This window comes from Podarcis melisellensis (assembly GCF_964234715.1).
Source record: "Podarcis melisellensis genome assembly, chromosome: 2".
Taxonomy (NCBI): Eukaryota; Metazoa; Chordata; class Lepidosauria; order Squamata; family Lacertidae; genus Podarcis; species Podarcis melisellensis.
In genome coordinates, this window is record NC_138529.1 from 76,339,455 (window position 1) to 76,365,214 (window position 25,760).

Below are 25,760 nucleotides of genomic sequence, written 5' to 3' on the forward strand. Positions count from 1 at the left end.
CTCCAATTCTCAGCTGAAGGAGCAGCAGCAAAGGCATGCAAGGAATGCCTCTGGCCTTCCTCTTCAGATCTGCCACCTCTCCCAGCTGCCCCCAGCCTGCTACCTAAGTCAACTGCCTCAACAAGGCTTCTGAGCCCTGCATTCAGTTTTGTTAAGCAGCAGGTGGACAAAGCAACCCTAAGACTACATGAGGAGCTTGCTGCAGGCAGAGGGCCCAGATTGAGATTCTCACCAGGCACCCTCATAGGTTTAGGATCCAGAGAATCTACAGCCAGCTCAGTTTTGCACCCACTCTGCCCCATAATCTCATGCTTCAGGTGCCTTCCCTTGGCTCCTGCTGGTAGGAACACTGCTAATGTCAGTGTTGCTTCTGCCACTCTCTCCATAGCTGCACCAGGGTCCTCAACAATAGCAGAGCTGCTCTCCGCCAGCAAACAGGCTGGTGGGCAGAGACATCCGCTCAGTCCTAGCCCCCTCCAGCAGCATGGATTGTGTGTTAGGACTGTAAATCGATGTTAAGAATGTTGGACTTGAGAGAAATTGACAGCTCATTGGGAGAAAAGAAACTACCCCACCCAAAGAAAAAGTTTGATTCTCCTCAGCCCAGGACACTTTAGTATGAATCCTAAAGATACCAGATGAACCTCTCTGCATGAACAATGAATCGGGTTAGCCATTCCATGGACACTGCTAAGTCAGATTTTTACCAGCTTTACTATGTGAATGGCAGCCATCAGCGTGGTTGTGTCAGATGAGGGCCCATGGAGGTAGCCGTGAGCAAAATTTAACCACATCAGAGCCGAACCACAGGATCCTGTCCAGCTGTGCAAAGAGCTTCCATGTGAGAGGCTACATGTTATTTATTAAATATCATTTCTGAAAGCATAAGATCTCTTAGGAATACAGAGAAGCAAAAGTGTTTTATTGGTGTTACAACCTGAAGCAGTTAATGCTGTGTACATCCTCCTTATGTATGTGTTTAATAGAAAATGAGTGTTTTTGATTAAGGTAACAGACCTCATTTTTAAAAAAAAAAAAAAAAAGGAAGGTGAAATATACTCAGAGTCGAGTGTGAATTTCATGCTCTTTATTCAGCTCATAGTAGCAATGAATGAAACTTTCCCCAAAACATCTAGCTATATATACATTATTTACACAATGGGCCCCACGTGATTGGCTAATTCCGGGCTGCTCCTGTAGGCCACTCAGGTTATGGATTCACCTCCTCCAGAAGCCTGATTGGCTGCTCCTGCAGGCCAATCAGGTTGCTGATTCACTTCCACCTGGAGCTGGATTGGGTGCCTCCTGCGGACCAATCAGACTGCTGAATTCTGGATCCTATTGTTCTAGGATTCAGCTCAGTACATAACAGAAGGTGATCTGCATATCTACTTAATAGTTCCCTACTTCCTTGTGGATTGAGCTCCTTGCCTTTGATTTGACTCTTGCAGTTCTAAAGAAGCAAATCAAGTGTGCCAAGACGGTAGCAGTTTAGACTTGGTGCTGCTTAAGGATTATACTGCTAAGATCATCACTGTCTGTTATCTGTGATACACGAAAGTGCAAGCAACATCTATTCTCAAGCAGCATATCTCTCCACTACCAGATACTGGGCACTAACCACAGGATGTAGCTATCCCCATCATCCTTAGCTTGTGAATTTCTCTAGGGCTGTGCTAGCCCTAGAATGCTGAGCTTATGGTCCCTTGTTCTGTCCCGCCATGCAATATTTAAGTTCTTATATAAAAGTATAAACGTTTCATTTGTCACAGATATGTGGCCATTCTCACTGACTTCTTCTACAACGGCTTTCCACAAACACAACACTGAAATCAAAAGACTGTTCTCTAACGTCCTTTTCAGAAGTGTTTTAATAAAGCATGCCATTTGCTGCTCCTACCTGCCTCCTTCTATTGAACAAGTAAGCATGTACCCCTTTTCCCTGTTCTTCGGCTATTCACAGATTTCAAATTCATCCCAGAGCAGTTAAACAATAGTTTCCCCCTCTAGAGAGTTCTCTTGTGAGAGGAACATGAGTCTGAGGCAAATGGCAGCGTGGGCGAACTCATTAGATGACAGTAACAATGCAATATGATGTTACTGACAGGTATTTCAAAACATCTTTCCTACATTGTTTGCAGTCCCCATCCCATTTACTCCATAGCAACCTCACTAAAGCCAGCAGGACTGGTTTGGGATAAGTGAACTGTCATTATCCCCAATCTCTCTGAGATCAGTGCAACAGAAGAAGAGTTTGGATTTGATATCCCGCTTTGTCACTACCTGAAGGAGTCTCAAAGCGGCTAACATTCTCCTTTCCCTTCCTCCCCCACAACAAACACTCTGTGAGGTGAGTGGGGCTGAGAGACTTCAGAGAAGTGTGACTGGCCCAAGGTCACCCAGCTGCTGCATGTGGAGGAGCGGAGACGCGAACCCGGTTCCCCAGATTACGAGTCTATCGCTCTTAACCACTACACCACACTGGCCTTTATGTACCGTATTTATTTATACTCTACTTTTCTTCCACAGGATTCCTGCAAGGTCCCCCATACAGGTACCAGCTCTGCTAACCTTCAACAAGGTGGCTGGATCATATGGAAGTTTCAATGCACTGCATGCTGTACACAAAGGGTTGTTTTCACTTCTCAAGGATAGTGTGCCACTTCAAACAAAGACTGAATATTCTTTAACTATACTACTTTACATGATTTTCTCTGAAGCACCCCACATTTTAAACCAAGGGCACCACATAAACAGCTAATTGTGAGGGCCATGCCATTTTTGAGAAGATGAACTGGTTTCATTGCCTCCCTCCTTCTGTAACAAGCAAAATCTTTTGTTCGAGCTTATCTGCAAAACCCAGAAACGGCTGTCTGTTTCATATGCACAACCAGATTCTTGCTATGTGGTACTCAATAGCAATCCTTTTGTTTCTCTTGTTGCTTGTTTTGTGGGTGAGATATGTAAGGGTGCTGTTTGTGTCGTAGATTTCCATGTGTTCTAGAAACCAGAAAGGAAATTAATGCTGTTCTCTCTCTCAGCATGCTGTGTCCTTTTGTGCAACAGTCTGTAGTTGCGTGTTTGGCATCAACACCTAATTTCATAAGGCTTTCAATAATACTAGTTAGTCAGAGTAAATTGCATTTAACAGATTTCACTGCATATTATTATCACACAGAAAAGGCAGTGTCTGGAAATATTAAATTATTGTTCTTTCGAAAAAGAAGAAGAGCTGGGCTAATGGAATATACATATTCAAAGGCAGATGCAGTGAGATAGCTGTCTAATGTGTGCTTTGTTTATTCATGGACCTTACTATTGACTTCCTAGATTGTAATATGTACGTAAATGTCAGATCTGAATAAAAATTTGCTGTTCAAAAGAGCCTATACATTTCCAAGCATGACAGAGAATTCTGAATAGATTTATTTACAGGTGAAAAGAGATCAATTTGACCAAATATTGAACTACTGAATGCATATAGAATCAGACTAAGCCACTAATGTACAAATTCTGGCTCATTGAATAAATGAAATGTTTCTGACTTGAAGGTCAGATAAAAAGCAATATGATGCTTGCATCTTGAGCACACTGGAAGACAGCTTCCTTACAAAGGCAAGTGTATGATAATTCCAAGCAGGTCCAGATGCAGGTTTGAGGAAACCCTTAGCAAGGCAAGCTGCCCTCTGGCAGGACCACTCTTCCCTTGGTGGACCCTGGCAGTGACAAGATTAGGCAGCAACACCAACAGTGCCTTAAACAAATGATGGTTGCACCATTTTAATTTCCCACAAGGTTCCCAATGGAGCATCATCCTGGGACATTGTGGGCAATGCAAGGAGCTGAGTCAGACTCCTGGATACCAGTAAAAATATAAAGGGATCCCTAGTGTCAGTGAGGAGCACAGCTGCATGGTCCGCTCCCAAGAATGCCAAGGACTCCAATATCATACTCTGATTCTTTCACATGATCTTTCAGGTGGTCCCCTGCATGTTGCACACAATGTCTTGTAAGCTCGTTTGTGCAACAAATTTATTCTTTCGCTCTACAACTTGCATTATTTGATTTAAATTGTTTATTTTCTCCTCTAGCACAATCTATTTTATGTATAATTTTCTCCTTGGATCTTTCAAAGTATTCCTGTAAGCGTAAATATAAATCTTCAGTTCTCAGTGGCATGTTTCCTTTACTACCTTTCTTCCTCATTCTACTGGACATACTCTGACTCCCCCCCCCCCTTGTGCTTTTCACTTTCTAATTATTCCCTGTTATAGTTCTCATATGGTGACCCCCCATTTTACATGCTAAGTTGGTCCTTGGTTAGATTCTACGTCTGTCATTGATTATTATTTTTTTACTTAATAGGATAAATTGATGAAGTCAGTTTACCACCATGTTATCAAAGGCCTAAGTATATCTGCATTGTGTCCAGGAGGCACCATAACTGCAGCGAAGACTCCTTTATGATCAAAAGATTGCATTGTATCAGTAAAAGGTGGTCCAATATGTATGCACACATTCACTGCACAACACGGTGCTCTTATCAATATTCATCAAACAGCAGCTGCTATAAATTATGCATTTCTTTTTTTAATTCCCCCTCCATGAAAAAGGATAAATCCTTTTCAGCCCACCTTTTGTATTCACATTCAAATGGAATGTATTATTCCAGAGAAATAAAACAGAATGATGCTTTTTCTAAATAACAGCACTGAGATCCTTTCACAAAGTCTTTGGGCTAAACCAGATCAGGGGTTTACAGTACAAAAGGTTTTTTTATTATTATTGTGAGCCAGCTTCTGCTGACAGAAATTAAGGTGAGAACTTTCGAGCCAAAATGTGCCAAGCGAAGTGCTATAGGTATTGAGTTGAGATAAATTAAAAGGTAATCTGCAAAAGGCAAAGCTTGTGGAAAGCAGCTTTTTAGTAAGACTGCAATAGATATTTTCAATTTTTCTAGTTAAGAAAAGCATGACAGAACAATAAAGATAAATACAGGCAATGAGAGATTAGGGAGACATGATAAGAGCCCCAGGGACGAGGTCAGAGGGCTACACATTTTAAGGTACTATCTTTTTCAGAAAGGGGGCAGGATAGCAAGGAGGAATTGAAAGTCCCTGCAGGGGTGAGGACCTCAGCAGGTGCCCAGTAAAGTCAACTGAGAGTGAAGGCAAGTCAGAGCAATGTAAATGGATACATTGTGAAGAGTGTTGTGAAAAGTCAAAGAGGGATGTGTTCTTTGACAATGCTGAGAATGTTCTGAGAAACTGAGAATTGGTTTGATTATTTTTCAAACGCTGGTATTTTAGAATTCACTGTCACTCCACACCAAACCACATCCTGTACATCTTTAAATATTTAATAGTGTGTGTGAACTGGGATTATTCAAAAATAGCATGTTACTTTACTCAAGATAGGGTACTTTGTTGTGTTCATTATATAATAATACTTCAGATTTATTTATATGGCATTTCTCCTAAGTGCGCAGCATACTTTATATTGTTTCGTATTGTAACGGCCTGTAAGAAAGGCAAGTATTAGGTCAAACCCAACATATCTTGGAGCACCATGCCATTTTTCTCTGCAGTTCTTTTTTTAGGACGAAAAACAGCATCTGCAGGTTGCCAGTTTGAGCTGGATACTATTTTTAATATTGTATGGTGATGTCATCAAACTTTTCTACTCTCCTGACTGGTGACTTCAGAGGACTGGTTAGTGGACAAGGGAGATATCTCATCTATCCTGGGGCTTTGCATCTGTCCCAGGCCTTATCTTAATGGCCTGCAAGGGACGCCCACCACCCTTATCACTATACTTTCTCACACTGCAATCTTATCAGAAGCCCACAGCCCCTCCTCATGACATAACACACTCCTAAACATAACGAACTCATATAAGGTCACAAGCAAGAAGGATTGATATTAACTAAGCAGGTCCAGGCTTTGATACAGATCCTGCATAAAGCACTGCGGAGTTAACCTGTTGAATGCCTCTCTCTCCTTGTAACATACCTTCCACATTTCCATTTTAGGTGTTTATTCCTAAAGGGATTTTCTTGGGTTCATGTTTTTTTACAAAAACAAACAACTTGTGCCTCTTAATTCTAAGCAAACATTATTTAATGTCTCAATGGAATGTTACTTATAGTCAGGTTAAAAAATTTATTGCAAGCAATGTATTTGCTAATTGTGTCTCCTTGAAAAGGATGACTCATTGTTTGGAATGGCTGCTTGCCCACCACCTCTCTTTATAGGACCTCTTAAGGGAGTTTATCATCCATTTAGATTATTATAAACTTCAGCTTCTCAAATCCTTTCCAGCTTTAGATTCCAAATATGGGTTTTACTGTTGCCCTTACTGCTCTGAATTATTAAAGATTATTTAAGATTGCAGCAGTGGTTCTTAATCCCTTAGCAATATGGAACATGCAGCTTATCAGATTGTTCTTTGGATATATTTTTATAGAGAAGTTGCCAAAGATTCCATAGTTAAGGCAGATTTTGAAATAAGAATGACAAATGGTTAACAACTTTAATACAGCTTTGCTGTACAAATCTAGTGTAGGATTTTCCTTGTCAAATTTCATACTAATCATCATCATCATCATCATCATTATCATTATCATTAATTCATACATTCTTGAGTTGTTATGATTCTGTGATGGGCCATTGGATTTCAAAAAGTAATTTACGAAGTATATTGAAAAAGAAAAAAGAATTAAAAAATTTTACTAGTTCTGTGAACACAATTTTAAAGAGATTACTAGGATATTCAAATTCCAGTAGATGGGTTCCCCTAGTAAAGGCAGGTAAAATAGATCTTTGTTATCTCCGTTTTCTTTGGATGATTACTTGTAGTCTATTTAAACAGACCTGCACAACATGGAACTATATTACTGAATTTACTGGAAAGATCCTTATCAGTTGAGTGACACATTACTGGAGCTGAAAGGGATATTGGACATTGAAATGGTAGTTCTTATCCACATGAAGTTAAAAGAGGACAAAGAGGACAGACAAGGAAAGGATGAGAGTTGGGAAAGGAGTGGTATTGAGACTATGTTTAGTGAAATGGAAGATACTGGAATATGTTGGATCTGATTGACTGCAAAAGCACTTCTTATTTCTGTACTAAAGTACTGTATTGCCAGCCTAACAAAAACAAATATATTTGCCTACGTCATGAAATTCTTGATAGTATCTCATGGTATTTCTCACATGAATTAGCTTTTGGCAGCAGTGGGAAATGATTTTGGCACCACTGGAAAATAATTGGCTGGAAGTCTGCTGGTTTGTAGATTACTCTATCTTGGCCTAATCCACTTCATAAGATTGTTGGGTAGTTAAAACCATCCTCTTTGGCAGGATGCACTTGCAATTAATAAACAAAATGTTATTTTTGGGGGGGGGGGGTGGCGGAGGTAATTATAGCCAGAAATGGCATCACTTGCATTTTAATCAGAAATCAAACTAACTGCTTGGCCAAATATTAGACTATGTTCTGGCAAGGAACCTCTTTAATGTACAGGGATATGATATGTAGTGAGTCCTTGAGCAATAAGAAAGGCTATTTCATTGTGAATGGTTGATTCATTGTGTATGTGGGGGGTTAAAGTAGACTATGAACATAAACTATATATTATAGGCAGTATGTTAATTTTTTAAGTTTGGGAAGGTCTGCACATGTTGAAAATGGTGCTGGCTCATATTGAGTACAAATATTACTGCTCCAAATGCAAGATCAAAATGTAACCCATGTATAGAGTCCTAACAGGGTTAGCCAAAGAGGTTTTGCCACTGGAAGCCAAGGACAACACGACCCCATTCCCCATTCCATGTAGAAAAGCTGACCGGGCTTGCTGTTGGGGGATAACGCCAAGGCTGGTGCCTCCCTCCCAACACAGTGTTGCCCGGGATTTATCACTCCGGTCTCCTCTCACGCTGATGTGGCCCATATCCACGGACATGAGCACACGACAAGCAGAGTTCAAGCAGAAGCTTAGTCTTGAGGAGTAACATCTAAGCCTAATTTATTCCAAATTAAATCAAACGTAACAGAACAAAGAGAAACATGGCTTCTCTCTCTGTCTTTCTTTCACAGAGAGAGAGAGAACTGCAAAAACAACAGCAATACAGAGCGGAAACAGCGTATATCAATTTCCTCTCACAAGACTCCAATAATCAGTGCTGGAATGTAAACGGACATGTGACATGTAACAATCCCACACACATCTGCAGCACGGGAGGAATGGAATTCTCAACACTTGCAGCGGAAACCTTACTTCAACACTTTAAATATTGCAGGGTCCTGTCTGCACCAGAAGGCAGCAGGCAAAGTATGAGGATTGGCAACATGGTACACACACCAGTGCCCTCCAGTCCCACCCAGATGCTGCTCCTTGGTCCTCAGCACCTGTCCCCCGAACCAGCTGCCTCACCTAAAGGTTGGGTCAGCCCCGAGTTCAGAGGGTAAGTTTTCTACAGCAGCATTAACTGCATTCATTTTTCAGTCCTTCTGTTGTGATTCAGTTTGCAAAACATTCACAGTGGTTTTGTAAACACATTCAAAAAGCTATTTCCATTCTTCTTCATTCACAGCTTCCCAAGCCTATTTCATCTCAGTAGGGTTTTCATCTCCCCTGGCTTTATCTTTTAGGCCTGCCCAATTCCCACTTTGGCAATATCTCTCTCTCTCTCTCTCTCTCACACACACACACACACAGATACACACACAGCAGCCAGTATCTCAGGCAAAAAATGTTCATGTCATAAGGAGAACTTGATTGTTTTGCTACATGCACAGAACTATAACCTATGGTTTACTTAATAAGCATCTGCACTGCTTTGAATTCTGTATGACTGAGTCAAGGGCCAGGAATGACAGAATGAAAAAGCAATTGTTTCTCATTTTGTACCAGAATCTTCTTTGATAGCACTTATCAAATCTATCTTTGGTTTTTTGTTTAAGTGCTTCATCTCATATGCTTCAACTGTCCTGTTTATCAGCGGCAGACACTATTTTATGATCCCTAATAAACCACAGCTCCTATTGCCTCCCACTTTCCCCCCACATTTTGGAAATACCTTGTTATATAGCTGGTCCTAGGCGGCTCACAAAGCAAAAAAGTACATCAAAACCACACCAAACCACGCCCAGATCACCCCATGTTCTTCTATGCTAATGAAGTTAATAAAGATGGACCAGACCAGTTCAAAAGGATCTTTCTTTTTCTACCCATGGGCAACTCTTAACAATTGCAAAGTCATTTGCCATTCCCTTTGGTACCAGTGATCGAAATTCACTTTCTGAAAGTTTTTCAAGTTACATGCTATCACTGACTTTGCTGCTGCGGTTAGATGTCTTAATGGCTCACCATGCTTCAAATCTAAATAAAGGCCTATATATCAATTTAAAAGTGCCAGCTGTGGAGAGGGGTGGTCCTAGGACCCATGATGGAAGTGACTTCCGGAAACCCCAGCATTCAACAAGCCCATACTTGGGGGCACGCCCCCCATATTACTACATATGTCCAAATTGATTGGCATCCCTGCCAACCTGAAGTAGAGTAGCATACATTAGGGACATTTCCCTCGGTGTAAGATACATCATTTATGTATCAATATTAGGAATTGCTCTTTCAATTTAATTAATAATAATAATAATTTTTTTATTTATACCCCGCCCTCCCCAGCCAAGGCCGGGCTCAGAGCGGCTTACAAGCAATAATAAAAACAAGATGAATGATTACAACTTAAAAACAAAAATAAAATACAACATTAAAATAATGGAACATTAAAATATTAAAATGTAGCCTCATCGCAGGAGGAGAAGAAAGAAAAAAGAAAAAGAAAGAAAGAAAAAAAAGAGAGAGGGAGGGAATCAAATTGGCTCCAAGCCAAAGGCCAGGTGGAACAACTCTGTCTTACAGGCCCTGCGGAAAGAAATCAGATCCTGCAGGGCCCTGGTCTCATGAGGCAGAGCGTTCCACCAGGCCGGAGCCAGAGTTGAAAAGGCCCTGGCTCTGGTTGAAGCCAATCTAACTTCTTTAGGGCCTGGGACCACTTGGGTGTTGTTATTTATGGACCTTGAGGCTCTCCGTGGGGCATAACAGGAGAGGCGGTCCAATAGGTACGAGGGTCCTAGGCCGTGATGGGCTTTAAAGGTCAAAAGCAGCACCTTAAATCTGACCCTGTACTCCACCGGGAGCCAGTGCAGCTTGAAAAGCACTGGGTGAATATGCTCCCATGGCAGAGACCCCGTGAGGAGCCTCGCTGCAGCATTCTGTACCCGCTGGAGGTTCTGGGACAGCTTCAAGGGCAGCCCCGCATAGAGCGAATTACAGTAGTCAAGCCTGGAGATGACCGTCGCATGGATCACTGTGGCCAGGTCGGGGCGGGAAAGGTAAGGGACCAACTGCTTGATGCGGCGAAGGTGGAAAAATGTCGCCTTGGCTGTTGCTGTAACTTGCGCCTCCATGGAAAGGGAGGCATCAAGGATTACACCCAAACTCTTAACGGAAGGCAATGGCACTAATTGGGCCCCCGCAAGAGAAGGGAGTTGGTCCCTCATCCCCATGCCATCCCGACCTAGCCATAGGACCTCTGTCTTCAAAGGATTTAGTTTCAATCGGCTCCCACGAAACCATCCAGCCACAGCTTCCAAGCATCTGGTCAGTGTGTTCGGGGCCGAGTCAGTGTGGCCATCCATCAGCAGATAGAGCTGAGTGTCATCAGCATATTGGTGACAGCCCAGCCCAAAGCTCCGGATAATCTGGGCAAGGGGGCGCATAAAGATGTTAAAAAGCATCAGGGAAAGAATTGCGCCCTGCGGCACTCCACACACCAAGGAGTGGCGCGACGACATTTCCCTCCCTAGTGCCACCCTCTGTCCCCGACCAGAGATAAAAGAGCACAACCAGTTACCCACGTCTGCAAGGCGGTGGTCCAGAAGATCATGATCGACCATGTCAAAGGCTGCTGACAAATCTAAAAGGATCAGCAGTCCTGACCCGCCTCGATCCAGTTGTCTACGGAGATCATCTGTTAGGGCAACCAGAGCCGTCTCCGTTCCAAAACCAGGACGGAAACCGGACTGAAATGGATCTAATGCCGATGTTTCCTCCAGAAACCTACCAAGCTGTTCAGCAACCGCTCTCTCAATTACCTTACCCAGGTATGGAAGATTTGAAACTGGGCGGTAATTGGATAGGTCTAAGGGATCTAATGAAGTTTTTTTTAAGAGTGGACACACCACTGCTTCCTTCAATTCCCCTGGGAATGTCCCCCCGTGTCAAGGGACAAATTGATAATTTCAACCAGGGGGGTCCGCACAACATCTGGACACTCCCTAATCAGCCAAGACGGGCACGGATCAAGGAGGCAGGTGGTGGGCCTACCAACTTGGAGGAATCTATCCACATCAGTAGGGAGTATCCGAACGAAATGGTCCAACACTGGACCTGAAGTCAGTCGAGGGGCCTCCAGTTCAGTCACTGTATCTAAATTGGCAGGGAGGTCACAGCGGAGCAACAGGACTTTCTCCGCAAAAAAACTCGCGAATGCCTCACAGCTGTGGGTCGAATTTGTGCTTAAATTTGGTTGTCCTCCTAAGGACGTTATTGACCTAATTATTTTAAAAAGTTGTGCCGGGTGAGAGCTAGCAGATGCAATGGAAGCTGCAAAGTAAGATTTCTTAACAGCTTTCATAGCCATCTCATAGGCTTTCATAAGCGTCCTATAAGATGTTCTTGAGGCTCCGTCACGAGTCCGTCGCCATCCTCGCTCTAGCCGTCTGAGATCCCGCTTCATTTTCCGTTGCTCCTCAGTAAACCAAGGGGCCCGGTTTCGACGGGGCCGCAGAGGGCGCTTAGGCGCGATCTCATCAATGGCTGCCAAGAGCCGGTTATTCCAGTCCTCAACAAGGTCATCTAATGAGTCGCCAGGAGGAGCAGGGTTCCGCAAGGCTTGTCGGAATCTATCAGGATCCATCAGTTTTCGCGGATGAGCCCAAATAGGTTCGCCACGCGAGCAGGGGAGGAGCGGGAAGTCTATCTTGGCTTTCAGAGCGTAGTGATCAGACCATGGCACTTCCACAGCAGGGAGCATGATCACATCTATGCCAGCCCTAAAGATCAGATCCAGCGTGTGGCCTGCTTGATGAGTGGGGCCCAAAACAACCTGGGAGAGCCCTAGTGTTGCCATGGAAGTCACTAGGTCCAGAGCCTGTGAGGAGGGAGCGGCATCGGCATGGACGTTGAAGTCTCCCAAAACCAGTAGGTTTGGGAACTCCAAGGCCCAGCCCGCCACCACCTCCAGCAGGTCTGACAGGGTGGCTGCAGGTGTGCTGGGTGGTCGGTACACCAGCCAGACAGCCAAGCTCTCCTTAGTGCCCCACATGAGACCAACACATTCAATGCCGGAGATCGCCGGTGATGGCAGAGCTCTGAAAGAGCAATCCTCCCGGAATAACAACGCTACTCCTCCCCCCCGACCCACAGTCCGCGATTGATGGAGGACAGAGAAACCTGGGGGTGTTATCTCATGTAGGGAGACTACTTCGCCTTCCCGTACCCAGGTCTCCATCATGCAAGCCAGGTCAATTCCCTGCGAGACAAAAAAGTCACGCATGGTGGCGGTTTTGTTGCCTATGGACCTGGCATTGCACAGCACCAATGACAGAGGTGTGTAATCCTTGCTCTCCCTACCCTCATCCCTTGGGATGGGGCGTAGATTGGAAGGGGTTCGAGGATCACTGCATCTCAAAACCCTTCACTGATAGAGATATCTAGCCCTACCGCCATTCCTCCCTAGCCCTTCAATTGTGGAAATCCCAGATCCCATACTAGTCTCCCCAATAGATGGGTAACATCCCCTCAATAACAAGTCATCCTTGGGCCAGGACTCATGGGTCAAAGTGATATGGGAAAGAGGTGGAGGTCTGATAGGGTAAGTATCCCTAGAAGATAAAACCCAACCAACCGCACCCCAGGCGGGGGGGGGGGACAGTCCCATAGTGTTTCATTAACTGTCAATCCCCCTCTCCCTCCTGGGTTAATTCGAGGATTGTTGGTTCTATCTGTGGCTGTGGAAGTATTAATGAGGTATGTGTTATAAAATGTGGATCACTGGCCAACAAAGAGCCAAATTCGAATTCGGAAGATCTGTCCATCCTGTCTCGCCAGGAGTACAGTAGAGAAGGCTGATCATTCTGGTAAGTTTTTGGAACATTAGGCAAAGGTCCAGATGTAGATTTGGTGCTGGATATCTCCAGATTGTCAGCAACATAGAGTTCTTTATGTGTTGTTGCCATAGAAATGTCGGAGGCGCCAAATTCCTCATCTAATTTGGTGTCGTTTGAAAAGGGAACAGGGAGTTGCACTGATGTCTTTCGATGGGATAAAGAGCTGTTGGACGTCTTTAAATATTGTGCTCTAGGCTCTACTGTCCTTATATTTTGGGTAGAAATCTCAGTCTTTATATTCATTAGCCTCTTCTTCAGGTCTTGTAATTCTAGGCTTACAGAGTTCTTTTCTTCCTTCGGGCAATTAGTATTTCTAGTGTTGAGCTTGGTTTCCTTTATCCACATTAGCTTTGACTCTATGCAAGGGACCAATTGCCTCCTAGTTTCGTCCTTAAATACCCTCACTGGGCGGAGAGAATGGAACCACCATAGGGTATCCTTTATCTCCATGAGTCGAGATGGGAGGGTTGATGACCTAAAGGTGTTTCTCAAGGTAGGCAGGAAGTGGAAATTTTCTAGATCTACATTTCGGTAATGGTAATTCAGGAGCTGAGACAAGGACATAGTAATTTGTCTGCGGTTCATCCACCTATGAGTGTATCGGTGAATCTCAAGCATTATCTGGTTCGTTTGCAAGACTTGACAGGACCTCACTTCATCTATAGTTTGAGTTGGTGAGTTGTTAACAGAGTCATTTCTTATCATCCTTTTAAGCCCTTGGGCATTTAAAGGGGAGGAACTAGTATCCAATTGTTTCTCAATGTTAACTATTCTGGTGAGGATTTCATCCAGTCTTTGGAGAACCAGAACCATAGTTTCTGCAGACAACATGCAAATCTCTTGGTAGGGGTGCGTATCCCAAATTGGTTGAAAGCAGGCTCCTCTGATATCTTGTTCTAGAGGCATAGGTGGGTCAGCATTAGGGGTGGGAGGAATCCCTCCTGCTCCTGCTCTTGCCCTCTTGGACGGATTAGCCTTTTCTGGGAGGAGGGGGGTCGGGTCATTGACATCCTCCTTAAGGGGGGGTGAGGTTCCCCCAACGTTATTACTCACTGTTTGTTCTATTTGCTCCGTTTTCTCGGTTTCCTCAACCCGATCTGTTTCTGAGCCAGGGCAGATGGTGTTGGCTCTCTGCCGATTCTTTGTTTTAGAGGAATTGTGAGTCTCAATAATGGTCTTCTGGCTCTTTGCACCTCGTTTTCTCCTTCCGGCAGGCATTCTCAATAAGGAATTGCAACCTTACACAGGTGGCGGGAGGGGAAATAAATAAAACTAATGCCAGACCAATGAAACCCACTGCTCTCTGTACTCCATTTATTTATTTATTTATTTATATTTATTTATTTATTTATTTCTGTCTGTCTGTCTCACTTACTTGGCTTTGGGAAGACAGCACGAGAGCTCTGGGCTGCTTCCGGAGCCCTTGCGCCTCCTTCTGAAAGCCTGGTACCTTGGGTGCCCAGTAAGCATGGCGACACCCTCCTTATAGCCTCTAGGAAGGAGGTATGAGGGCTCTATGTCACCTTGCAAAAGAGAGATAGTATCATAGAATTAAAGAGTTTGAAGGAACCCTGAGAGTCATCTAGTCCAACCCCCTGCAATGAAGCAATCTCAACATGTGGTCCCCCACCCAATTTGCAACCATACTGGTTTGTGCTAGCAGTTTTATTGCTGCACCATCTTTTCTTTTCCCCCTTTTCCTGCAGTGATGAAAGAGCAAACAAGGTTCTTTGCATCTCCACTGTGTTAGCTAGAACTAGGATTTTTTCTCTCTCATGGGTATGTCCTATAATAAAGTTAGCTTTTTTATTTTCTGTACTCAAAGTCTTGGTGTAATTGTATTAAGGGTAAAGTGAGCAACTCCTAGCAGGGATTTCAGTGCACAGTTCCAGCTTCTGCTGAAGCATATAAACTCCAAATGCTATCAACTGGCACCACAGCAAGTTCCAGTCCTGTATATCAACTGTTAGATCCAATTCCCTTCCCCATTACTCTCTTAAGAATTCTTTAGAGCCTATTACTGATTTTAAGACTTGCCTATAAAAGCTAGAGATGATAAACTTAGCTACCCCAGAGTAGCCCAAGGTGTCTCTTTCAAACTATGTTGTTTGATAAAAAATTGAGCCCAGGACAACCCAAGTTGGAGAAGCTGGCTCCAATTATATGCGTGCTCAGCGCAGGCTCTGCCCCAAATTTAAGCCCCTGGGGCGGACCGGAGTGAAGCCTGCTCACCTGCAGCCCACCCTCTTGGTGCTGCCCCGACCGCAAGATAGGCGAGTTTTGAGCAGGGGGTTTGGCGGGAACCCCCAACGCTCCACAGTGCCAGGAAGGCAGGCCACATCTGAGAAGTCTCGCAGAGGATTGGAGGTGCTGATGCCGGGGCAATAAATGGTGCCCACCTTTGCAAAAGGGGAGGTGAGCGCTTATTTCAATACCTCGACAGTGGGCAATCTATCATGCTTGCAAAAATCCCAGTGTGTTAAAAAAATGGGAATTTGTAATACTAAAAACAAGATCTCATCTGCACTGTCTTCAGTACTATAGGATAATCTGACCTGGTTATTCTGGATTCATATCTCAACCAGATGCCCGGCCTGGGAGTGATGATGAGCTGTGTGTACAACCTCCACAGAGCTGGCTGGTGTTTAATTGGGCAGTATTGTGGAAGCTACCTATGCAGAGCTACCATGTAACATTCTAGCAAAGTGTCAGTCAAAATGTCTGATCTATGGTGCATATCTCCATCATTTGCTCTTTATAATTAGGCAAAAGCAAAGCAGATAATCAGACAAGTCTTTCTGTTTTTTTGCTATAAATAGCATTATGCTTACTATCTTTCAATGCCAAAAGCCATGTTTCACTGACATGCATGCTCCAGCGCTCTCCCTGATCAATAACTAGACCAGGAGCATTAGGTCAGTTCACATGTCATCTGACTGAGATGTCTCGCTGCATGGTACAGATGCAAGCTGGTAGGCAGGTCCAACTAGAGTAAATGGTTTCCCAGGCATCCTCCTCTGAGGATTTAACATACAAATCTCAGTGTTTTCAGTACCACATTTTTAAAGCATTTGTAGTACATTTCACAACTTTGATATATGGTTTGGATGCATGATTTATCTCAGTCATATAATAAATTTGCATGCATGGATCTGGACCACAACCACTCATGTGCACATCATTTGCTGAATCTACATTTTCCTGTAAGTAAATTCAAAACAACAAATATTTGCATCGTATAAGGTCAGTATTAACAGTTTTAGAAATGAAGCTGAATTATTTGCTGCAGCAGTTATGTGGATAATTGTGTAGAGACCAAGGGTAGAGACCGCTGTGCTTACATAAGACTCTCTGAAACCACTGGAGGTTTCCATGAATGCAATCCTCACTCATTCCTGTGATCAGCCATTGCAAGTTACAAACAAAAGTAAGCAAGGAAAGAGAAAACTGAAACTAAACTCTAGAAAGCCCCTGCCCTGCTCCCAGATACATTTGTTAACCCCTACTGGTTTGTGCTTCTCAGTACAGTGGGTGTTAACTGAATAATGTTGCTTATTCCAACAATTCCCCTAACAAGGGAGTTGTAGAAAAAAGGGGAAAATCTGTTCTTGGACCCTCTTCTGTTCTTGGAAGCCCCTGCTGGTTCAAGAAAACTTTTGTGAATAGGACACCATCACACACAAAGGTGAAGAATCCTTATATATTGCATCACTAACTGGAACAAATCTTACAAGATGCCCTAAAGAAGAATGCCCTAAAGAACATTGATTAAGAATTTACAGCGAGAAAAGTCAGTTCACTAGGGAGAAAAAACCATTAGCACAAAATTGGGCTGTTATGGAAATTTATCTTGTGGTGATCCAGAATATTAAGGACATTTATTTCATGGTGACTTAAGAGTATGGCTTGCTCTAGGGATAGGTTATACCTGTGTTTAAAAGGCCCCAAATGGTATAACTGATTTTGAATCACAGCCTTCAATAATAGCCCCTGAAATATATCTCACAGCAGAAATGCATCCCAGGAGAGAAATGCAACCAGAATATATTGTATTACAGTATGAAGTTAGATCTCCTTTCTGTCACCAAGTTCTGCTTTCTATGGCTGCTGACTCATAAAAAACCCCACAGATATGCTTACTTTGAAATCCAACTGGATTCAATTGAATTTTCACTTAAACAATCAAACTTAGGTTGCACAAATAATTGTTTCCACCAATCTTCAGTTGTGATTCCTGCACTTCAGGGGGTTGGAGGACATGATGACCCTTGGGGTCCTTTCCAACTCAACAGTTCTGTGATTTTATACTCATGTGAAAGATGACCACTTTCTTTTCTTTTTTAGCAAAGCCACCACAGCATATTTATATAAACATATCTGCCCTAAAGACAAGAAAGAGCCCCATGGGTCAGGCCAAAGATCCATCTAGTCCAGCATTCCATTCCCACAGCAACTGGTATTCAGAGGCATACTGTCTCCAGTGGATACAGATCAGAGCCATCATGGCTAGTTGTCATTGATAGCTTCTTCTATGATTCTATCTGATCCCCTTTTGAAGCCATCCCAGTTTGCAGCTATCAATACGTTTAGTGGGAGTGAATTTCCTAGTTTAACTGTGTGCTGTATGAAGAAGTATTTTTTGTGTGTCTATGTTTAACTTTCACTGGATGGCTTCAGGCTCTAAGGCATACTCTGCCATTTCAGGTACTTTTTCTTGACTCAGGAACTAGCTCTATGCACATACAGTACAACAACTAAAAGCTCAGTAACACCATAAAACCACCATCTGTAGCAACATGGAAATACCCCTGAGCAAGTGGGGCTGTATCAGGAAGTTGTAATAATCTTCTTATTTATAAATGAGTAGGTTTAGCAGTAAGCATGCAGCAGGTATGTCTCTGCAGCATTACTGTATTCCTAAACCCAAGCTGAGCATAGCACATTTCATAGTGTTTCCACATTGGACTGAATGGGGCTTGCATAGGATTGCACTGTTAGAGAATCATAAAATTAAGAGGAAACAGAGGAAACATCACAAAAGCCCTGCTGGATTAGGCCAAAGGCCCATCTCTGGTCCAGTGTCCTGTTCTCACAGTGGCCAGCCAGATTTATTTGGGAAGTCCAAAATCAGATCTCAAATTCCAACAGTTGGTATTCACAGGCATACCGCCTCCAATGATGGAGGTAGAACATAGCCATTGTAGCTAGTAGCCTCAAGTACCCCTGGTCCGTCATGAGGCCTGGTACCTAAATCCCCAGAAAGATTCCCAACTAACACTTTTGGCTTCTAAGCAGCACATTCCATTGCCATATTTTTCTTTTAACTAAGATTAACACTCCTAATATTCAAAGCAAATCTGTTCTTCTGCAGTGCATCAGCATTTTCTATCTCCCCCCCCCCCCCGTCCAAGATCCTGAAGCTCCGGATATTGTTTGTTTTGTTAAACATGCCACTTAATTGCATTTCCTCACAAATCAAAAACTGACCGCAGGCAATGGGCCAACAGCTGAACTGAACCAATTATTTTTACATGCAAAAACCTGTCATTATATCATCCCCACCAGGCATGAAGGTTGTTGCTCTCCAAAGTATAAGAAAATATTTAGTATTTCAGTACCAAAATATTGAAGAAGAGCTATGATGTTTGTGATCAGGAATATCCTCTGTAAGCCTTAACCTCCCATGTACTTCCATATCTATATCTCACAGATATCCTTCTAGGTGAACTAATGACTTATTTATGCACATCAGCCCTTCAGCTGAATAGGGCATATGTAGGAAAACAATAGCTAAAAAAAGAAAGAAGCTGCAGCTTTAAACTTCCTAACTTAGAGGTCAATTAGATTGAAATCAATGGGACTTCCTTGTAATAAATTGACTTAGCATATGAAGGATGTAGATGCTGGGGCTGGGGCAGGAGATGCTTCTATCTGCCAGCAGACTCACAATTTAAAGATGTGTGTGTGTGTGTGTGTGTGTGTGTGTGTGTATCATACAGAGAGACATCTTTGAACAAAGCAACATCATTGTTGCTAACATGGGTCCAAATCCTAACACACATATTCTTGAGTGCTGCTGATTTCAGTGCTGCCTGAGCAAATGTATTCAGGTTTGAAACAATGGTTAAACAATGGACGCTTACCACATTCTGGGTTAGATGCCTGTTGTGGCCTCTCACGCTCAGTCACCATCCCCAGGCAGTGAGAACAGAGTGCACATGGTAGGGCAGCTGGTAGGGGAATTACCCCTGGCCACCTGGGCAGCTGGCTTGAGTTCCCGCCGGCTGCTGCAACTCAAATTGGCCAAGAAAACCTGCTCTTTAACAATCGATCAGAACAAGCTTTAATCAGTGGAAAACCTGCTTGCCATATGTTGCAATGTAGTGCTAAAGATCACCCCCAGGGGTGCACTCCATTGTCCCTCAAGACAGATAGATACTAACAACAATTTTATTTATTACATTTATATACCACCTTTATCTTCCAAGGAGCTCAAGGTAGTGCACATAGATCTCCCCCCCCCCCCATTTCATCCTCACAACAACTCTGTGAGGTAGGGTCAGCTAAGAGATGGTGAGTGGCCTAAGGTCACCCAGTGAGCTTCACAGTAAGTGGAGATTTGAACCCTGACTCCTAGGTCATAGTCCAACACTAACCATTACGCAAAAAGGAAAGTAAAGGTGACATGATAGAGGTGTATAAAATTAAGCATAATGTGAATAAAGTAGAGGGAGAGAAAAGTCTCCCCCTGGAAAAGTCAGAACAGTGAAAAGGAAGTATTTATTCACACGGTACATTGTCAAACTGGAATTCACTATCCCAAGATTTAATTATGGACACCAACCTGGATTGCTTTAAAAAGGGGATTAGACAATATTCATGGAGGATAAGGCTATCAGAGGTGATATGGCTCTGAATACCAGTTACTGGGAAATGTGAGTAGGGAGTGTTGTGTCCATGTCCTGCTTGAGGACTTCTTAAGGGCATCTATATAATTGGCCACAATGGGAGCAGAATGCTGGGCTTGATGGGCCTTTGGTCTTATCCAAAGGGGCTCTTCTTCTGTTCCTACCATATCAATCATCAAATAGAAATTGTAGGTATGTATCCAAGGTATGAGGGACGCGGGTGGCGCTGTGGGTTAAACCACAGAGCCTAGGACTTGCTGATCAGAAGGTCAGTGGTTCGAATCCCTGCCACGGAGTGAGCTCCTGTTGCTTAGTCCCTGCTCCTGCCAACCTAGCAGTTCGAAAGCACGTCAAAGTGAAAGTAGATAAACAGGTACCGCTCCGGCGGGAAGGTAAACAGCGTTTCCATGCACTGCTCTATTTCGCCAGAAGCGGCTTAGTCATGCTGGCCACATGACCCGGAAGCTGTACGCCGGCTCCCTCGGCCAATAAAACAAGATGAGCGCCGCAACCCCAGAGTCGGTCACAACTGGACTTAATGGTCAGGGGTCCCTTTACCTTTATCCAAGGTATGTGAGTCATGCATAAGCACACACACACATGTGCGCGCACACGAACACACTTTTTGATGTTTCTTGGATTTGCACATTGTGCCTCTCTAATAGAGAACAGTGACACAATTTTCTGTGTTTTTCTGTGACATTGGGCAAGTTGTTGAACTTCCCAATCTGGCTATTGCTCTAATTGAAAAACAGAGAGATCTGAGTGTCAAAATATATTAACAAAACCAAGAAGCGCTATATATGTGACAGTTATATTAAAGGTCTCTAAAAGGTATCACTGAAGACTCTGAGGACATTTTACACAACTCAGCAACCAAAGATTAGTGCTGCCCTTGCGATCGCAAGAGTGATTAGCTGCTAGAACATGGTCATGCTTTGGGACTGAAAAAGCAAGTGCTAATTGTGCTTCATTATTCCCTATTTTTTATTCACATACATTTACAAAACAGTTAATCTTAATGAATATCTTTAATTAACAAGTTTGCCATTATATTGTGTTCCATTGTAACTTTCTGTTGTGCTACTTAGTGACTGAAGTTAAAATTCCAGTGTTTGTTTAGGTTTAAATGTGTCTGCATGAGCAGCAATCTTCAAAAAGTCTTAACTATGCCACCCGTCTGGTGCCAGCAGCTAGCTGTGCAAGCCAAACAGGTCATTGATCCACCTGGAAATTCTGCAGCTGAGGAAATGTAGAGTTGAATTTTAATGTGTTTGATCAACAGCATTATGTTATTTCAGGAAAACAAAAGGAACCTAAGAAATTACTGTGCGCAGAGGGACAGGGCATAGTTATGGGAGCAGGGATTCCGCATGACATCAAGCTGTGGGAGGGCCAAAGAGGATGTTCAGGGGGAAAAGCCATAGCTCAGTGACAGAGCATATGCTTGGAATACAAAGGGTCTCAACAAAGTGTCTAGTATTTCTATACCCTCCAAGTGTCCTGATTTTCCATGGACAGTCCTGGAATTACAGAAGCTGTCCCAGTTCCTGATTTGATCCCAGAATGTCCTGGTTTTCCATTATCCTACATGCAAAAGGTGCTTAATAAAATTCTGTGTCATAATAATTCTTTTGCTGCTAAGTGTGGAAGCTGAAAGGTACATCAAGCAGTTATCACATCGCTATTAAGCAATTTGAAAGATAAGAAAGGGCTTGCCAGGGTAACAGTTCAAGTGGCAATAAGTAGATTTTTGTAAGGCGCTTACTGTAGAAAGATAGAAGTCATCAGATAACTGCAATCATGGTTAAAGTGTGTTGCCATAACCTGCTTTCTTTTTAGAGAACAATAACACTGAGCAAGCTGCTGAATTATAAAATGGAATTATACTTACATGTACTGTGATTTTGAAATATTACAATGATGCTTAGATGTATTAACATAAATTTGTAAGTCCATTTGTAGGCATTTATTCCAGCATCTATAATAGCAATGGAAAAGAGAGTATCGCCTTTTTTTATTCACTGGTTAAGTAAATAAATAGCCATATGCTGTGAATTTGAATAATTGCAATACAGAACAATTCTATTCTTGCAATCACACAGATGCCCTGGACTGTTGTTTTTTTTGTAGGGAGATGCACTCCTGTTAAAAGGGATCTTCCTAGAGCTTTGTTAGTATACTCAATTCTCCTGCACAGCAAAAAGTTGGTACAAATGAAAATCGAAAGAGAAGCCACGTGCACACCATATACTTAAAAACATTGCTTCCTGCCCTGAATAATCTTGGAAACTGTAGTTTCTCAAGGATGCTGGGAAATGTAGCTCTATGAGGCTTAAACCAAAGTTATGAGAACTGTTTAGGGGAGAGTCGTGTGCTTTAAATGTATGGTACATATGCAGCTAGAGACTAATGGATTATAGCAAAGTTTTAAAAAAGTAAAGATATAAGAGCCAATCGGAAGGAATGACTGTAAGTCTAGGACTGAATATGGTGTGAGTGAATGAACAACAGCAACCAGTTTTGCACACATGGCAATAGAGTTCAAGACAATTTGAACTTTATTTTGAACTCACAATTTGATGATGGCATTGCATCTATGTCTGTTGTACAGCGCTGATGCGAGAAAAGTGAGCTGATAGTAATATCTTAAAAACCAGCTGTAAAAATCAATTTCCTGACAGAAATATTTTCAAACTCAACAGTGGGGAATGAAAAAGCATATTGAAGAGATTATTCAGGAAGATCAAACTTGATATTGATCAGTGAGGGGAAGAAATAGTAACACATTTCAAAAAATTATATGAACTGCAATCCAGAATATGTCTTCCATAATAGTAGTGGTGCTGTATATCCATAATAGCTCAGTTTCCTTCCTTTCCCCTGTTTACACATTCTCTTTTCAGGAGCTAAAACACCCTCATCTTCATCCTCTTCTGGCTTCAAAAGACTAGGTTTTAAAACTCAATCAGCCAGCAACAACAAATATATGCTACCCAAATCTAAGATTCTTCTGCATTTAAAGTTGATTTAAATGTGCAGTGATGTGGCAAATAGCCTGACAACAAAGTGAGGAGTAAAGAACAATGATCCGATCTAGAATACACCAAAACAGCATAAGTAGGATGTCCTCTTCATGACTGAAACTGAAAATGTACTTTTTGGCATTTTTTATTTATTCATGCTTTACATTAAATAGGCTTGAAGTATTTTTGGCATGTTTTCCCAAGTCATGCCATTCAATTACATAAACTCAGAAAGACTGAAGGGTTGCCAGGTCCTTAGTTCCTTAATAACAGACAAGCAACACTTGTATATTTTCTATACCTTTTCAACTGCCCTGATGGAGCACAAAAGTATTTCTTCTTCTTTCTTCTGTAATGGTACATTCTAATGCTCAATATTCTGTCTAGGCCAAGGCCACTGAGGAGGCAATTCTGTACTCCTGATATGTTGGCTGTAGGTGTTGCTTTGGAATAGTGTGGAAGCCCTACTGCACTGTTATCTTTTGAGAGACACTGGAGTTCACTAATGCTATCATATGTGAGTTATGCAATATTGCAGATGGAAGCTTTGCAATCACTGTGGACTAATAATATATCTCTTGTTTTCACATATAAATAATAAAATTACTACTACTACTACTACTGAATCACCACAGTTCTAGCTCTGTGTGATACATGTATGATGTTGCCCTTTCATGTAGGATCTGTTGGTGAATTTTCATTGCAGTATTCATGTTTTGGTTTCTTCCAAATTAGCTGTTAATTTAGTAAGAGTATAATTCCTCACAGGGCATAGTTGTATTGCTGTACTGACTTTTGTCACTGTACACCTAAGGGAGGTCCAAGGGTGACCTCCTGTGCAAAATACTATAAAATCAAGGAATTAATTCTTGGAGGATATCTGCCAGCTAAACCTTTCAACATGATGATAACCTTTTTTTTCTTTTTTCTTTTTTTGTATTCCTGTTCTTTGCATAGAAGTACTCCTGAATCTCATGTATGGCAGTGCTGTGTTGCACCACATGCATGGGCTAAGGTGTTATAATACTTTCAGTTTTATAACAGCATTATGCTCTCAGTCTGCCTCTTCCATCATATTGTGGCCTGCTGAAAAACAATTAATGTGCTTATAGACTGCCACTACATTTTATTTCTCTTCTTACATATTTTCTGACAAATATTTTAATTCACTGGCATCACATCATGTACACAATGAGAAGAGGAAGGCAAGTAATAGTTTAGATTTGTTGCTCCAGGCTCTCTGCAAACTCAGCAAAAATGTGTCTATATTCTCCATAGTTTAATTCTTATGTCCTGTAATGTTTATTTTAAGCACATCTGGAGACTGCTTTTGGGATTTTTCAAAAGTAGAACAGTGAAGAATACTTTGGAAGCACTTGTCTTACAATGCTATATGCCTGGCAAAATATTTAATTAATGAAGTATATCTTGTCCCAGTAGACAGCTCATTATGCATGCAGATACCTGTCTACTGGATTCGACTTCTAGGTGCTGCAGCTTTAAATCCTCAACAGCATATCAGGTTTCTTTTCAAGCTGTCATAATCTATTGTACATACACCATGTCAACAAGTTTTAATAAGCACTGGGAAGAAGTGCCTTTCCAGTGTGTTTTTTCCCTCACCAAATGAGAAAAGACCTGAAAGACCCGTTGTCTTCCTTGGCAACTCAGGCTTGAAAACTAAGCTGCTTCAGTGAACTTCTTGACTGCTTTTCACCTGAGTGCTCAAGATTTGATACATTTTTTAAGAAACTAAAGCTATCACAAAATCATTGTTGCAATAAAACAAAACAGGCCACATTGTATACCAGATGCATCCTAAACTCAATATTTGTAAAACTAGGTGGAGGGGCTTGACTTAGTGCTGAAAACTATAAAGGGATGTTGGCTTAGAAGTCTCTTTGCTGAAAACACTGCATAGCTGTGATGCTGACACTGGAAACAAATTTCTCTTGAGCTCCAAGAGATTCATGTTCAAAAAGTAAATGCATTTAACCATGGTTTGATGGATGATACAGACTCATCTAATGGTTCAGCTGAAGCATAGCCTAGTGACTCTAGATTGTATAGGCTTGACCCAGTGAATTATCTTCATGTGCAGAGCAGGGCCAGTCCCCCATTAGGTAGAGTGAAGTGACTCACTGCTTTGGGCTGGGCAACTAATTTTGGGTGTTGTGAAAGTTGCTTCATTTATTACAGTTGTTGTTGTTACTTCCAGAGAGGTGAAGAGGTGCTTGTGGGATGGTCTGTCTCTCATAGCAAAATACCTAGACTGACATTGGTCACTCTGTCTCATGTAGCAAAATGTTTTGGGCCAATCCTTGTGCAGAGAGAAAATGGTAGCAGACAGTATGGACTAGCTATGATGGCTATGTCCTACCTCAACTGTTAGAGGCAGAATATCTCTGAATGTCAGTTGCTGGGACCCACAAATGGAGGAGAGTGTTTCCCCCCCACTCGAGCCTGCTTGTGGGCATCCCACCTGGTTGGCCTCTTTGTGAACAGGATGCTATGACTGTCATCTTTGGAATGGCTATGACTGTCATAATTACTGGAAGCCTGGCCTTCTGCCTTGGCCTTCTGTCTG

General features: G+C 42.5%; 1 protein-coding gene and 1 long non-coding RNA gene across 6 annotated transcripts in view; one reads left to right on the top strand and one right to left on the bottom strand.

The window, feature by feature from the left end:
- Positions 1 to 25,760, bottom strand: part of TAMM41 (TAM41 mitochondrial translocator assembly and maintenance homolog) — a 146,326-nt gene that overhangs the window by 103,164 nt on the left and 17,402 nt on the right. The window contains exon 1 of one of the 4 annotated variants that reach the window (XM_081901240.1): positions 14,615 to 14,740. The exons of the other annotated variants lie outside the window; for them this stretch is intronic. The gene's annotated coding sequence lies outside the window, so the exon portion shown is untranslated. Of the gene's footprint in view, positions 1 to 14,614; positions 14,741 to 25,760 lie in introns of those variants that run through there. 4 annotated transcript variants of the gene reach the window in all.
- Positions 1 to 25,760, top strand: part of LOC309364298 — a 99,940-nt gene that overhangs the window by 59,212 nt on the left and 14,968 nt on the right. The window contains exon 2 of one of the 2 annotated variants that reach the window (XR_014165799.1): positions 8,304 to 8,653. This is a non-coding gene — a long non-coding RNA (uncharacterized lncRNA). Of the gene's footprint in view, positions 1 to 8,303; positions 8,654 to 25,760 lie in introns of those variants that run through there. The other variant, XR_014165800.1, reaches the window with a different exon arrangement.